Genomic DNA, 17,632 nt, shown 5'->3' with positions numbered 1-17,632 from the left:
GGTTTTATTTCATCGGGGGGGTGGGGGGAGAGGAAAAGACATCAGTTGTCTTCAAACTCTCCTTTTAATCCCTTCCCGGTACAAACGACTTAAATCACTTTTGTCATTTAAAAACTTTTACTAAGTGGGGTTTTCGGTAATAAGGCCCACTCACCCCTTTCTCTCTCTCTCTCTCTTTTGCAAAAGCCGTTCCATTTAAGATTTTCGTCTCTCTTGATTAAAGGCTGAAATAATTCTCAATTTATTAAAAACCATCCAAGTGAAACCCAATGCTTTCCCCTTTGCCAAAATTAGAAATCTCTTCATACACGCAAACTTGAAGACTGGCAAGGGCCACTCCGCACAATTTGTCTTAACACTTCCACAGATTTTTTAAAAAATATCCTTGGGGCTTATGTGAAGTACAGTTTTCCCTCTCGGTGGAAGATTGTCTGCGGTAAATCAGAGGCCCCTTCCGCACATGCAGAATAATCCACTTCCGCAATTGTTTGCAAGTGGATTTTGCTATTCCGCTCGGTAAAATCCAGCTGCAAAGCGCATTGAAAGTGCATTATTCTGCATCTTTGGAAGCGGCCAGAGTCAGGACCATACTTGCTGGGGCAAAAAGAGATCCCCTTTTTCCAAAGCTGGACTGAGGGGCTTGCAGCATGAGCGGGCCGATGGGCTAACAATTTGACCCCTCTAATCGGCCAGACTCAGTGTCGAAAGAGCAGCATCTTAAGAACATAAGAACATCAGAACAAGCCAGATGGATAGATCGACTTCTCCTCCATCAATCTGTCCAAGCCCCTTTTAAAGCTATCCAGGTGAGTGGCCATCACCACCTCCTGTGGCAGCATATTCCAAACACCAATCACACGTTGTGTGAAGAAGTATTTCCTTTTATTAGTCCTAATTCTTCCCCCCAGTATTTTCAATGAATGCCCCCTGGTTCTAGTATTGTGGGAAAGAGAGAAAAATGTCTCTCTGTCAACATTTTCTACCCCATGCATAATTTTATAGACTTCAATCATATCCCCCCTCAGATGTCTCCTCTCCAAACTAAAGAGTCCCAAACGCTGCAGCCTCTCCTCATAAGGAAGGTGCTCTAGTCCCTCAATCATCCTCGTTGCCCTGAGCCTTTGGAGTTGGGACCGGCCACCTCCTCATCTGATATGGAAGCCATCAGTTGGTCATGCTGGCAGGGGCTGATGGGAATTGTAGCCCATCAACATCTGGAGAGCCGCAGGTTGCAGACCCCTGGTCTAGATCGAGGGATGTAATTGTACCTCTCTATTCTGCATTGGTTAGATCTCACCTGGAATATTGTGTACAGTTCTGGGAACCACAAGTCAAGAAGGATATTGACAAGCTGGAACCGGTCCAGACCAAAATGCCCTATAAAGAGAGACTTAGGGTATGTTTAGACTGGAGAAGAGAAGGTTAAGGAGTGACACGGTAGCCATATTTAAATATTTGAAAGGAGGCCAGATTGAAGATGGAGCAAGCTTGTTTTCTGCTGCTCCAGAGTGCAGGGCAAGGAGTAGTGTGTTTAAGGTGCAGGAAAAGAGATTCCACCTAAACATTAGGAAGAACTTCCTGACTAAGTGCTGTTGGATAGTGGAACCTGCTGCTTCAGAAAGTGGTGGAGTCTTCTTCTTTGGGGGCTGGGCTGAGTCCTCCGTGGCCTCTTCAAACTCTATGCTTCTACGCTTCTGGGAAAGGTACATCTTTTTTTAGTACAAATGAGAGCAAATCCCTACATGGGTTGTCTGTTATTCTCCTCACATCTCAACGCAATCAAGGGGAAAGAGGAGGAAGGGAATGCCCCGGAGAATTAATAAGAGAATTTCAAACACTTTGATACGTCTTTGACGCCCCAGGGACTGTTGAGTCAGCAGTCTTTTAAAGCTTCGTCTCCTTTTGTGGCAAAGAGCTAATCAAAACTGCTTCTCCGTGGGGGTCGTATCCAGGAGGTTGGGGTCTTAAAGGGAACAGGTACTTTGAAGGATAATTTACGTGTTCCAAAGCATCCAAACCAGACTCTTCCTCCCTACCTCCCTACCTTCCTCCCTACACTATACTTCATTTGATTTCTCATGTACTACATATGAGTTTGTGTGCACTCACATTTATGGAGGAGAAGTCGATCTATGGCTACCAATCTTGATCCTCTTTGATCTGAGGTTGCAAAAGCCTTAGCAGACCAGGTGCTTGGGAGCAGCAGCAGCAGAAGGCCATTGCTTTCACATCCTGCATGTGAGCTCCCAAAGGCACCTGGTGGGCCACTGCGAGTAGCAGAGAGCTGGACTAGATGGACTCTGGTCTGATCCAGCTGGCTTGTTCTTATGTTCTTAGGTTCTTACCCTGGTATCCATTTTCTGTCGATACACCACTGCTTGAACCCATTACTGCTTGCCCTAGTCTCTGGAGCAGCAGAAAACAAGCTTGCTCCCTCTTCAACATGAACTCTTCCAACGCATTTAAACATGACCTCCATCTCACTCTTTAACCTTCTCTTCTCCACACTAAACACATCTAGCTCCCTAACTCTGTCGTCATAGGGCATGGACTCCAAACCTTTGACCATTTTGGTTGCCCTCCTCTGGATCCGTTCCAGCTTGCCAATTTCCTTCTTGAATTGCGGTGCCCAGAACTGTACACAATAATCCAGGTGAGGTCTGACCAATGCAGAATAGAGAGGTACAACTACTGTCAAGATTGGTAGCCATAAATCGACTTCTCCTCCATAAGCCCCTTTGAAAGCTATCCAGGTGAGTGGCCATCACCACCTCCTGTGGCAGCATATTCCAAACACCAATCACATGTTGCGTGAAGAAGTGTTTCCTTTTATTAGTCCTAATTCTTCCCCCCAGCATTTTCAATGAATGCCCCCTCGTTCTAGTATTGTGAGAAAGAGAGAAAAATTCCTCTCTGTCAACATTTTCTACCCCATGCATAATTTTATAGACTTCAATCATATCCCCCCTCAGACATCTCCTCTCCAAACTAAAGAGTCCCAAACGCTGCAGCCTCTCCTCATAAGGAAGGTAAGAACTTTTCCATCCCCTCCCCCAGAACTGAGTTTTCCACCCACCCACCCCGCGCGCCCACCTTCCCAACTTCCTCTGGCCCAAATTTTTGGCTGCAATATGGCTAGAGGGTCTTCCCTCCTTTCTCCATGGATTTGATGCCCTGCCATTCAACCTAAAATTCTGTGCGGCTTCTAAACCCCTAGCATTTCCTATCATGAAATGGAAGCAGCAGTGGAGTAGGAGGTTAAGAGCTCGTGTCTCTAATCTGGAGGAACCGGGTTTGATTCCCCACTCTGCCGCCTGAGCTGTGGAAGCTTATCTGGGGAATTCAGATTGACCTGTACACTCCCACACACGCCAGCTGGGTGACCTTGGGCTAGTCACAGCTTCTCGGAGCTCTCTCAGCCCCACCCACCTCACAGGGTGTTTGTTGTGAGGGAGGAAGAGCAAGGAGATTGTAAGCCCCTTTGAGTCTCCTGCAGGAGAGAAAGGGGGGATATAAATCCAAACTCTTCTTCTTCTTCTTCTTCCTCCTCTTCCTCTTCCTCCTCCTCTTCCTCCTCCTCCTCCTCCTCCTCCTCCACAGGTGAAGAATGGTATCTTCATCTGTTATCTGGACTTGACTCTTGTGATGGTACCCAGGGGAGGGGGGGGGTTAAGTTACTAGGCTTTGTATTCTACCCCCCCCCCCTCCACACACACACACACAGAGGGAGAGCGGCGATTCCTCCTAGGAGTGCTTCTCAGCTGGTCAAGGAAAGGGTTTGGACAGCTCTGCGGCTCAAAGAATCTGCACTTTGATCGCAAAAGGAAAACACGCATATGTCAACCCAGCTGGTACCTTAAGGGAGTCTGGCATTAGGTAGATGCTATTCGTTTCCCTGAGACTGCAGGTCAGTAGTTCCGTTCTCGGAGGAGCTCTGCAAGAGTTGGATCATAAACAAGGAGGGAAAGAGCGAGACGGGGAGAACTGCTCGGGAAGGTAGTCCGCGTCCTCCGGGACCGCAGCAGTGCGGCTGGGTTTCTCCCCAAAGCCACACTCTGGCTGGAGGCAGCTATAATTTATTCACATACTGAGATACTGCTGCCTTCCCAAACTCACCCATCTCTCTGAAAGAGATGTTACTGTTCAGTGGCCTGGCCTCTGGGCAGTCGTCCACAGGAACCCTACTGGGTGACATTGACAGTTCTCTCCGAACTCTGTCAACACCACCTGCCTCACAAGGTGTCTGCTGTAAGGAGAAGGAGGGAAGGAGCTTGTGCGCCACTTTGAGACCCTGGTGGTTGAGAAAAGCAGGGGGTAGGAACCACAGCTTCTGAATCTCACAGGTCCTGTCCCTGCACTGGAAACCCTCAGTTTGCCTCATAAGGGTTCTTGTCGAGGAAAGAACATAAGAACATAAGAACGAGCCTGCTGGATCAGACCAGAGTCCATCTAGTCCAGCACTCTGCTACTCGCAGTGGCCCACCAGGTGCCTTTGGGAGCTCACATGCAGGATGATGATGATGATGATGATGATGAAGAAGAAGAAGAAGAAGAAGAAGAAGAAGAAGAAGAAGAAGAAGAAGAAGAAGAAGAAGAAGAAGAAGAAGAAGAAGAAGAAGAAGAAGAAGAAGAAGAAGAAGAAGAAGAAGAAGAAGAAGAAGAAGGAAGAGGAGGAGGAGGAGGAGGAGTTTGGATTTATATCCCCCCCTTCTCTCCTGCAGGAGACTCAAAGGGGCTTACAATCTCCTTGCCCTTCCCCCCCTCACAACAAACACCTTGTGAGGTGGGTGGGGCTGAGAGAGCTCCGAGAAGCTGTGACTAGCCCAAGGTCACCCAGCTGGCGTGTGTGGGAGTGTACAGGCTAATCTGAATTCCCCAGATAAGCCTCCACAGCTCAGGCGGCAGAGCTGGGAATCAAACCCGGTTCCTCCAGATTAGATACACGAGCTCTTAACCTCCTATGCCACTGCTGCTCCTGGATGTGAAAGCAATGGCCTGCTGCTGCTGCTGCTGCTGCTCCCGAGCACCTGGTCTGCTAAGGCATTTGCTGTCTCAGATCAAGGAGGATCAAGATTGGTAGCCAGAGATCGACTTCTCCTCCATCAATCTGTCCAAGCTCCTTTTAAAGCTATCCAGGTGAGTGGCCATCACCACCTCCTGTGGCAGCATATTCCAAACACCAATCACGCGTTGCGTGAAGAAGTCTTTCCTTTGATTAGTCCTAATTCTTCCCCCCAGCATTTTCAATGGATGCCCCCTGGTTGCATGCCCCCGGGAAAGCTGTTGCATGTGACCCTTCAGAAGATTCTCTTATCTGTACATGCAAACTCTTCTCATTTCCCGCACCAGCAAGGAGACATCACGGGCACACAGCCAGCACACACCGGCTGGCAAAGATGCCCGGGGAACTCAAAACGTGTGATGCCTCCGGCCTGGTAAACACAGCAAAGACATTAAAAATCCATTAGAAATAGATAATCAAATTAAGGTGATCGTCTCCTACTTGGAGGCGCGCTTTGCCAAGAGACCCTCCTGGCGGGATTCGGCACCGCAGCCGCGCGCTGAGCTCCGTCCAAAGACGGATAGCGTGTTTGCAGAAGAGGAGAATAAAGAAGGCTACATTGTTCTGCTTGGCAGGAAAGCATAATAGAGTCTGTCTGGCGAGATGGATCAGGGTTTGACGCTCTCCGATCGCAGCAGAAGGGAGCCAACGCCGGCGATTATTTTGAATTTATTTACAGCTTGCAGTACATCAAACATCCTCCAGATCACAACTGGCTTGTGCAGCACACGGACGGTGCTCCAGCCGAACAGCCGGCTTAATGAATGCGTGCAAGGGACCGCGGTAGCCCCTGTTACGGGTGACAATTAATTGGGATCTCCTTCCAAGACAGTATCTTCTGGTCTATTCAGCACAGAACCGAAGGATTTCTGAATATTCACCCTCCCACCAATCTGGGCCACCAAGAATTTGTCCTAGAGTCTAGACAATGAAACTCTTTCCACTTCTGTTGAAATTACTCAGAGGTTAATTGCTCGCCTTAGATCCCTGCGCAAAAGAAGAGAATCTCTCAAAGAACTGAATGGATAACCCCAAAGGGCAGGGGGGTGGGGGCTGTAAGGTTTCGGGCTAGTCCCCCCCACCCCCGCAGCTCCTCCTCCAACATTTGAAACAGAGGAAACCTCCTGGCATTATAGATGATAGAGCTCACTCCCCCTGGTGTAAATGGCTCCTTTGGAAGTTGAAATTGTTGGGAAGTCTTCGGAGCCAACTTTAAAACTGAGGAAAAACCTCTACACTTTTGGGAGGGAGGAGGAGGAGTCTGGATTTATAACGCACTTTTCTCTACCTTCAAGGAGTCTCAAAGCAACTTACAAACTCCTTCCCTTCCTCTCCCCGCAACAGAAGTAGATGGGGTTGAGAGAGTTCAGAAAGAAATGAGGTTGGCCCAAGGTCACCCAGGTGGCTTCATGTGTAGGAGCGGAGAAACAAATCCAATTCACCAGATTGCACTCCACCGTTCATGCGGGGGGAGTGGGGAATCAAATTTGGTTCTCCAGATAAGAAGCGGCTTGTTTTTAACCACTGCTAGCTCTGTACTATGCTAGTTCTTCTTCTTCTTCTTCTTCTTCTTCTTCTTCTTCTTCTTCTTCTTCTTCTTCTTCTTCTTCTTCTTCTTCTTCTTCTTCTTCTCCTTCTCCTTCTCCCTCTCCCCTCCCCCTTTTCTTCTTCTTCTTCTTCTTCTTCTTCTTCTTCTTCTCGTTCTTCTCCTTCTTCTTCTCCCCCTCCCCATTTTCTTCTTCTTCTTCTTCTTCTTCTTCTTCTTCTTCTTCTTCTTCTTCTTCTTCTTCTTCTTCTTCTTCTTCTTCTTCTTCTTGGCACCCCTCTTTGCATTACCATGCAATGGTCACCTCTACGACGTATTTAGAACTTTCATAAGGAACCTCTGCAGACATCTACTAGTGGCATCTTACAACGAACAAAACAAAGCAATTAAGAAAAGAAGTCATCAATGCTCAATCTATGATAACAATAACAACAACAACAACAACAACAACAACAACAGGCCCACACCATTAAAAACAAACCACCTTATAATAGCAGGATAGGTTTCTCATGGAGAAGCCTAGAAAGATGTCGATAAAATGACCTTCAGGCCACAACAGACCACAAAACTTTTTAAAGTATAGTTTTGGTTGAAGCTTAGACGTCTGGATGAAAAGGAACGATGCTTGAAGGAACGCGAGGCGGGCCCCAGGCCCGGAGAGTCTCTTGGGGAACGAGGTCTCAAAGTAATGCTGGTCAAAGCGACAGAAACCAGAGCAGCAGCTGGACAAAGACCCGGGCACCGAGGCAAGCCAATAAATTATGTAAAACAGCCACAACTGCGCCGAGCAAATTATGCAGAGCAAAAGAAAGGAGGCAAGTTTCATTTAAATATCCACTTCATTTACATTTGTGTGCCCCTGTTGTCTGTGTGTATGTGCAGGGGTGTCAACCAAACCTCACAAAGCGCTGCACAAAATATTGTCAATCAAAGCACCCTGTCATTGATGCGCCCAGATAAAAGTTATAAAAGGTCCAAGATTGACCCAGTTTGCAGGATCCTACTGTTCGGGGTTCAGAATTTGGGGGTTGATGTGTGCAGAATTTCAGGTTGCTAGCATAGTCTGTAGAGCATAGTCTGTAGAGCAGCAGTGGCGCAGTGGTTAAGAGTAGGTGTATTCTAATCTGGAGCAACCGGGTTTGATTCCCAGCTCTGCTGCCTAAACTGTGGAGGCTTATCTGGGGAATTCAGATTAGCCTGTGCACTCCCACACACGCCAGCTGGGTGACCTTGGGCCAGTCACAGCTTCTCGGAGCTCTCTCAGCCCCACCCACCTCACAGGGTGTTTGTTGTGAGCGGGGAAGGGCAAGGAGATTGTAAACCCCTTTGAGTCTCCTTGCAGGAGAGAAAGGGGGGATATAAATCCAACTCTTCTTCTTTTGTAGCGAAACGAATGGGCTTACGGTAGAGTAAATCTACTCAAGATGACTCTATTAGGCGTTCCAATTTTGGGAGTGCTTATTAGAAGAAGAAGAAGAAGAAGAAGAAGAAGAAGAAGAAGAAGAAGAAGAAGAAGAAGAGGAGGAGGAGGAGGAGGAGGAGGAGGAGGAGGAGGAGGAGGAGGAGCTTGGATTTATATCCCCCCTTTCTCTCCTATAGGAGACTCAAAGGGGCTGACAATCTCCTTGCCCTTCCCCCCTCACAACAAACACCCTGTGAGGTGGGTGGGGCTGAGAGAGCTCCGAGAAGCTGTGACTGGCCCAAGGTCACACAGCTGGCGTGTGTGGGAGTGCCCAGGCTACTCTGAATTCCCCAGATAAGCCTCCACAGCTCAGGCAGCAGAGCGGGGAATCAAACCCGGTTCCTCCAGATTAGATACACGAGCTCTTAACCTCCTACACCACTGCTGCTCCTAAATGTAACGACGACGACGACAACGACGACGACGATCAGAGGCTAAATTCTGTGATCACCTCCTGAATTCTGACACGGCGTGGAGGGTCCAGCCACCAAATAACCGCCACCAAAGGTTCGTCGCAGGAGGCGGAGTCAGTCACAGTGCCTCTACCACAGCTTGCTGCGAGTCACACGGTGAAGAAAACTGCTTATGAAAACTGTCAGGTAAGGGAGAACGTTTGCTTCCCGAGAGAGGGGAGGTCTGCAGAGGACACATTATTGTAGCGTTTTATAGCAACCGGGGGTGGCGATGTACCCCCTCTCCTCTCAATTCCTTCCTCTTGCACATGCATGCAAAGCAACAGTATCCGAGCCCTCTATAAACCTCCCCGCAACGGCTCCGGTGGGCCTCGTAAACTTCCTCCTGACAAATCTGAGAGAAAGGTGCGCAACCGGCTGCCTGCTTCATTATTCATTGATGAGGCCTACAAAGAGGTTGCGACAACTTCCACCCGCCACAGCTGCCAGCGGCTGCCAGCGTTAGCTTTGCAAGTGGGGCTCACTTAACCTGCGTGCGTTCTCCGGAAAGCTGCTTTACGGACGTTGGAGCTCTTTTATCGTCCCAACAGCCGTTTTGCCCTCTGCAGAACAGCTGCCTGTCACCTCTCAAGCAATTACGGAGATGCAGCAGATGAAGCTCGCCATTCTGTCTCAGAATGGAGAAGGAAGAGGAACTACTACTAGTAGCAGTAGTAGTACTACATTCTGTCTCAGAATGGAGAAGGAAGAGGAACTACTACTGCTAGTAGTAGTAGTAGTAGTAGTAGTACATTCTAGTAGTAGTAGTACATTCTACTACTACTACTACTACTACTAGTAGTAGTAGTAGTAGTACATTCTGTCTCAGAATGGAGAAGAGGAACTACTACTACTACTACTACTAGTAGTAGTAGTAGTAGTAGTACATTCTACTAGTAATAGTAGTACTACAGTCTCAGAATGGAGAAGGAAGAGGAACTACTACTACTACTACTACTACTACTACTACTACTACTACTGGTAGTAGTAGTAGTAGTAGTAGTAGTAGTAGTAGTAGTAGTAGTAGTAGTAGTAGTAGTAGTAGTTTGGATTTATACCCCACCTTTCTCTCCAGTAAGAGAGAAACACCAGAATCAATGGCCAAGGGCATACTAGGTTCATGGACAATGACCTCTACCCAGACACAGGATTTGCATTCACTAATACTGTTGCTACTGCAGAGAATGCAAATGTGAATACCAATGTAAATGGACTGAAAACCCAACCCGCAATACAATGCAGTCAACCACACTTTTGCACAGCAAGTTCCACCCAAAACACTTACTGATTGGTTCCCCATCCTGGGACATGGACAATATATACCCCACTAAACATTACCTTCTCACTGGACACAGTGTGTACCAGACTTCTCTCTGTGATACACCTCTGAAGATGCCGGCCACAGATGCCAGGCGAAATGTTAGGAACAAGATCTACCAGACCACGGCCACACACCCCGGAAAGCCCACCAGAACCGTTAAGGTTGATGACTGTCTATTGTCCTTGCCAGGAAGGGCAGGAAATCCCTTTTGTCTACAGATGTAGGATTACTCTTGTGCACTCCAACTCACGCCAGCTGGGTGACTTTGGGCTACTCTCAGATCTTTGGAGCTCTCTCAGCCCCACACACCTCACATGGTGTTTGTTGTGGGGGGGGGGGATGGGGAAGGGAAAGGAGTTTATAGCCCCTTTGAGTCTCCTTACAGGAGAGAAAGGGGGGATATAAATCCAAACTCTTTTGCAAGCCAAGAGTTTGCTCCAGCTAATTTCCCCCACAGTAAAAGGGAGAGACTTTCCACCACTTCGGGTAACAGAAACATTAACCGGGGTTCCCGTAGGTGTCTATGATATACATTGCGACTCTTAACAGGTTTCAATCCACCGATAACTTTTTAACAGAACAAAACGACAGCAAATGGTGTTCCCATAGATATCCATAGGTTATATATATTCTTGACCACACGTAGCTTATTCCAGTACACGTCGAGATTAATGGACTTGTTTGAGTGGAGGCCATAGTTACTGTTCTCACCAAGGATGGGGGTGGGTGGGGAGGGAACATAAATATACTGGTGCCAAACCATAAAAGCATTTTTATAGTGTCGTAAACCAATATCGCAAGGAAACCTAGGCCTAGAAATGCGGGAAAAGAGAAGGCCGGTGGGAACAAAGAAAAAAACTTTGAAAGAAGCGGACAGGGCACCCAAAAATAGATTTGTTTCAAAGCACTGTTCATTTAATTTGGGTAAGAAATGGCATTATGGTCTGTTTATGTGCTTTTTTCCCCCTTACCAAAACAAAACAAACAAAATTCATAAAAGAATAGGAATACGGAAGCTGTTCTCTAACCTCAACTACACTATACTCCGTAAAGTCCGGTTCAAATATTCCCGCGTCTAGATTCTGCTTCCTACAATGAGAACAGCACTTCCTCTTTGTGGAGTCAAGGTAAAAAGAAAAAAAAAGATTGTTGGAGTTAAGGGGCTGGATCCCACCTAACCGTGTGTCCCAGCCCCATTAAAAAGCATTACGCTTGAACCAGAGGTGGGATCCAGCAGGCTCTCACCAGTTCCCGAGAGGAGGTTACTAATTATTTGTGCGTGCCGAGAGGGGGTTACTAATCGGGTCTGCTTTTCCGTTCGAAATTCCATTCGGTCCAAAAATCATAAAGTCCTGTTGTCTCCTATGTGGCTGGTTAGCGAAGGTCGAAAACAGGATAATTCTCCCTGTTGGGCTGCTATAAAAACATGTTTTAGCAATATGGTCAAGTTCCTTGTTTAAGGAAAGTATCCTTCTTTTGATTTCTAGAAACAAAATTAAGTATTGGAAAGTATGAAGTATTTGACAGGCAGTCAATTAGAGGAGAAGCAGTTGTTTCTGTTGGCAGCAGACGATAGGACTTGCTATAATGAGTTTAAATTATGGACAGAAAATTACCAGCTGGAAATTAGGAACTTTTTTTTACAGTAAGAGTTTTTTACAGTACCAGAGAAATTATTAATGCCCCGCCCCCGGAATGCCCGGCCACGCCCCCATCGTGCCCCGCCCAGCCCCATTGGCGCTACGCCACTGTTTGAATCCCACCACCATGGGAACCCGTTACTAAAATTTTTGGATCCCACCACTGGCTTGTGCTGAAAGGACAACCTGTAAGGTTATACCTGGAATAATTCATTCACACACACAAGAAAGGCTATACGTATGTTTTGGTCATACAGAATAGCCCAAGCTGGCCCAAACCTCGGAAACTAAGAAGGGTCAGTCCTGGTTAGTTCTTGGATGGGAAACCACCATGGCAGTCAGGGGCCCCTGGACTGAATTCCCCAGATAAGCCTCCACAGCTCAAGCAGCAGAGCAGGGAATCAAACCCAGTTCCTCCAGATTAGAGTACACCTGCTCTTAACCACTACGCCACTGCTGATTGACCTTAGTCGCTTCTCATGCAAGTACTGGGTGCAAAAATGAGAAACACTACTGAGTTGTTATGGGTTTCCCCGGCTGTGTGGCCGTGGTCTGGTAGATCACGGCCCCACAGCCCGGAAAACCCACAACCACCAGTTGAATCCGGGCGTGAAAGCCTTCGGCAATACGCTACTGAGTGCCAGAGTGTATCGACAAGATCTTGGGGTAGGGATGGACTGTAAGTTAAACATGAGCAGAGGCAGCCAATGGCCAATTACTTCTGTTTGTCTCGACTACGACACAAAGCCACATTGCACATGTCTGTCTTTAGAGGGGGCAAACCATAATGGCAAATGTAACCATGAAATCATGCAGAAAAAAAAAATCCAAACAATGTATTTCTGTTTTATTTCATTTTATTTGGCCTCTCGCGCCAGTAGAACGCAAGCAGGTGAATGAAATCGCTGGGTAACACAAGCAGGATACACAAGAGAACACGACAGAATTCCCTGCCAACAAGATACTGACCACTGTGTCAAACCGTTTATTTCCCTTCCCCCAAAAAGGACAATGATTCTGTCATTCTTATTCAAGTTCCCATTGAATTTCGGAACAGGGCAGTGGTGGGATCCAAAAATTTTAGTAACAGGTTCCCATAGTGGTAGGATTCAAACTGTGGCGTAGCGCCAATGGGGCTGGGCGGGGCACGACGGGGGTGTGGGCGGGCATTCCAGGGATGGGGCATTCCTGGGCGGGGCTGTGGCAAGGACGCAGCCACTGCGCCGGTCCTTGGGCAGGAAACGAATGCACGCAGGCGCAGGCTGCCATGCACGCCGGTGCACCTCCTGCTAGACTGCTTCCAGTTCTGCACGCTACTGCTGAGAGGAAGGGCGTAACTAAGGCAAAAATCACGTGGCAAAATCACCAATTAGTAACCCTCTCTCGGCACACACAAATAATTAGTAACCTACTCTCGGGAACCTGTGAGAACCTGCTGGATCCCACCTCTGGAACAGGGAATACCTGAACTTGCTTCCATGAGGCAAGCAACGTTGTATCATATTTTCTCCCATTCTGACGTTAGCATTTAGGTTGTTTTAGATAGTAGTTTAGTATATTAGGTAGTGAAACTGTTATATTGCTGGCAGTAGCAGATAGTGTTAGTTATAGGAGGGCTGAGATGCTGTTGAGATTAGCTATTAGTTTCAGTCTATATACTGACACTGCAATGAATTACACAGAAGTTTAGCCCTCGGTCTATTTTGTAATGTTGACTATATCGATTCGATTTCGATTTCGAATACCTTTAATGGCACATAAATAGTTTAACATTAGCATTGCAAGATAATAACAGCCCTTACAACTTCTGATGAGTTAAAATAACACCATTTAAAAATTTAGCCACCGCTTCCAACAGTTTGTAGTTGTGGCTGTTTAAAAGATATACCACTATCTGTTTATCTGTAATGCCTTCACTTCCATGCAGGAAGGGGATTATGTGCTTCTTCCTACCTATCTCATAAAAAGGACAATCCAATAGCATATGAGATACTGTTTCCACAGAACCCATGCCACATGGGCATTTCCTTTCTTTATGTGGAATTCCAAGGTGGCGTCCAAGGCTAAAGGAGGAAGGCAGGGCATTACACCTAGCTAAGGTAATTGCTTTACGCCACCGAGCCTCAACCAGGAGATAAAGGTACTGGGCTACAATTAATCTATCCACAGGTATTCCCAGAGAGATTGGGGAACAGGTTTTACTAGCTTCCTCTAATATCTGTTGAAACTCTCTATCAAAAAGTCTCTTCTTGATAGCCTCATAGACCTCCTGCTCTGTTAACATTAGCAGGTCCTCCAAGGAAATGCCCAACTCATTAAGTTCGGCTTCGATTTTAACCCACCACTGAGTTGTGTGGAGGATGGAACGTCCCTGGGATGTATAGTGTTGACTATATAATAGAAAGTCGCCATCTGAGTTCATTCATGTTGTTAATTATGATGATATTTTTGTCATTTCTTGTCGTTTGATGTTATTATGTTTATGATGTCATAATCCGTTATTATGTTGTTGTGTTGCTATGTTGTTACTACATTGTTGTATTATGATGTTATTATACTGATGCTGCCAAATGTTGTTATGTTGATCATGTCTTCATTACGGATGTTCTGATATTTGAAATATTGTTCTTTGATATTTGATTGTCGCTGCTGTGTTTATTAATGCTGCATTTTGTTGTATCACGATTATTGATGTCTGACATTTGAAATATTGTTTATTGTTGTTGTTGTTTGATATTATGATTATTGCTGTTGTGATGTTATTGATGTTGTATCATCATGTTGTTATACACCACCCTGAGCCTTTCGGGGGAGGGTGGCATACAAATTAAACTACCAATACCAATGCCAACATGTTAGGAACTCCCTGTTTCTTCATTTAAAAGGAATCTAAAAGAGGGTGACAGTGGTAAACCACCTTTGTTCCCTCTTGCCTTGAAACAGGGGCTTGGACAGATTTATGGAGGAGAAGACGATCTATGGCTACCAATCTTGATCCTCCTTGATCTGAGATTGCAAATGCCTTAGCAGACCAGGTGCTCGGGAGCAGCAGCAGCAGAAGGCTATTGCTTTCACATCCTGCATGTGAGCTCCCAAAGGCACCTGGTGGGCCACTGCGAGTAGCAGAGAGCTGAACTAGATGGACTCTGGTCTGATCCAGCTGGCTTGTTCTTATGTTCTTATGTTCTTATGAAACCCCGGCAGCCTTAAGTAGGCTGTGAATTACCTGCACACTGTTCTACTACCATTTTACCACTGCATGCATGCCCTTCTGAGTAGCAATTAAAAACCTATAATGGTAAGACTGACAGGATATTGCATGCAGTTAAAGTCGTGTTTGCACGCCGCTTGCCTCTGTGTGCATATTACGAACCAAAAGCAAAACAAAACACACACACACACACACAAATATCTTGTAGCTATCACACAGGTGACTGTACACCAGAACGTCAGTTACACAGAAGCAGGGCTGAATTGATTTTGGAAACACTCTTCATTAACCTGGGGGAAGAATTCAGGCTGGAAAGAGCTTTGGGAACAAGAAAGAAAGAAATGGTGCGTATCCAAACACCCCTAACTGTTAGGATCCCCACTGGCGAGAAAGCCAGGTTGTAAACGAAGCAAATAAATGAAAACAGGGAGTATTCTGAGCCTTTTCTCAGTCACCCTTACCTATGATATTGTTGAAAATTTTGCTTTACTGAGTGGTAAAGGTACCAGTCTTTGTTGTGAATATTCGAGTCAGAGAACGTTACAGAGAAAATAAGCTGTTAAAAACTGGTGGAATCCACCCAGGGGTGACCGGCAAAGGGAAAACCAGTTGTTCTTGCAGATTCAGAGGCAAGACAGGAACCGAAATGATTGCCAGCCAATCTCGTGGGTTCTCTGGCGGACGGCAGGGGGCCTCCACAGATACTTAAACGTCCTCAAGTCTTAGCACTGATCTCTCAGCTTGCCCAAAGGAGCACATGCGATGCGTACACACAGTCTAAACTTAACTTCCTGCTACTTCCACCAGCTTTGCCCCATTAAGATCTCAACCAAGTGTTTTAGAAAAAAGCTGGCATAATAGCAACACAGAGACCACCACGTAGCTCCTTAAGCGCTACACACAGACATATCTCATCACCTCTTCCAGCCTCGGGCAAATGAGGGACAATTAGCACCAACTGGGGGCGAGAATGGACTTCGCCTAAATGCCTCCTAATAGCGTCTGTTCAATTATGCATTGCTGGCAAAGTAAGAGATAAAAAGTGTTGTTCGGGTGGTAAAGAAGCCTTGTTAACTATCTGGGAGAACGTGGGAGTGGGGGGAAAAGGAGGTGGAGGAAGAAGAAGAAGAAGAAGAAGAAGAAGAAGAAGAAGAAGAAGAAGAAGAAGAAGAAGAAGAAGAAGAAGAAGAAGAAGAAGAAGAAGAAGAAGAAGAAGAAGAAGAAGAGGAGGAGGAGGAGGAGGAGGAAGAGGAGGAGGAAGAAGAGGAAGAAGAGGAAGAAGTAGAGGAGGAGGAGGAGGAGGAGGAGGAGGAGAAGAGGAGGAAGAAGAAGAAGAGGAGGAGGAGGTGGAAGAAGAAGAAGAAGAGGAGGAGGAGGAGAAGGAGGAGAAGGAGGGGGAGGAGGAGGGGGAAAATTTGTTGTTGTAGTTGTTGTAGGGGTGGTGGCTGTGTAGGGATGGGTGGAGGAAGGGGAAAGTGAGGATGGGGTATGAGTCTGAACCGAAATGATTGCCAGCCAATCTCGTGGGTGCATCGAAGAATGCTGCTGCTTCCTGATAGCCTATCCATTACCCATGAAGCTGCCTGATACTGATTTAGACCATCAGTCCATGAAGGACAGTATTGTCTACTCTGACTGGCAACAGCTCTCCAAAGTCTCAGGCGGAGATCTTTCCCTTATCACTACAGTCTGGTCCTTCTGACTGAGAATGATTGGACCTAGAATCTTGAGCATTTCATACTCCCCCATACATAGGTCTAATTAATTCTTTGGAAGATAAAGAGAAAGGTCTCAAGCCTTCAGGGTTGGGTTTGCACCATACTCAAAAGAAGGAGCAAGCTTGTTTTCTGCTGCCTCAGAGACGAGGACACGGAGTAATGGATTCAAGGTGAAGGAAAAGAGATTCCACCTAAACGTTAGGAAGACCTTTCCGACTGTCAGGGCTGTTCGACAGTGGAATGCACTGCTTTGGAGAGTTGTGGAATCTTTTTCTTCGGAGGTTTTTAAACAGAGGCTGGATGGCCATCCGTCAGGAGTGCTTTGGTTGCGTGTTCCTGCATTACATGGAGTTGGACTTGATGGCCTTTGTGGTATCTTCCATCTCTATGATATGGAAGTAGTAGGTTATCTTTTGGTGTCCCTGCCGCAAGCCATACAGGGCTTTAAAGGTCTGTACCAACATCCTGAATTGGGCCCAGAAGCAATTTCGGATCTGGTGTGTGTTCCTGCACTGCAGGGGATTGGACTCAATGGCCTTTGTGGTCTCTTCCAACTCTATGATTCTATTTAAATTCCATTTTATTTAAAACAACAAAGACACAGTGCCCCAAGGGTCGCTGTTGCTTTCTTTTTGGGAAGCAATAAAAGACACAAAATGTTTCCCCGTTCCTTGCTCTCAGTGTGCTGACTAGTAAAATTTTAACCAGATTTATAGGGGGTCGTAAAAGAAAACTCTCTGAACATTCGTGGATCGCCTGTCCAGGTGCCCCAAAGGACTCCTTTCATTACAAGCAGCATCCCTTCAATTGCTGGTAAGGGTTGACTGCAACAACGGAACAACGGTGAGGGGAAAAAAATATATTCAGGACAGCCTGCGGCATCTTTATAGGCAATTCTGCTAATGTTATCTTATTTATTGTACACTTTTCCGCCCTGCCTCCCAGGCCAATTATCTTCTCTCATCACCATTTATAAACATATACGAATGTATTTACTTCAAGGCAAAAAGGCAAGCTAGAAAGCTAGAGCTAGAGAGTGATGCGGTGTGATGCGGTGGTTAAAACAGGAGCCCCCCAAGTGGTGTCCGTGGGTTGGCTCCATGGCACTCACTGGGCGATTCCGCACACGAGTAAAATAGGTTCGACCCAGTTCCCTGAGAAGGGTACTGACCTAGGTCGAAGCCATTGTTGTTCCCCACTGCAACCAGCTTGATCCTAGC

Source organism: Sphaerodactylus townsendi, linkage group LG09 (genome assembly GCF_021028975.2).
Source record: "Sphaerodactylus townsendi isolate TG3544 linkage group LG09, MPM_Stown_v2.3, whole genome shotgun sequence".
Classification (NCBI taxonomy): Eukaryota; Metazoa; Chordata; class Lepidosauria; order Squamata; family Sphaerodactylidae; genus Sphaerodactylus; species Sphaerodactylus townsendi.
The sequence above is the reverse complement of the archived record's forward strand: the minus strand, read 5'-3'. Positions refer to the sequence as shown.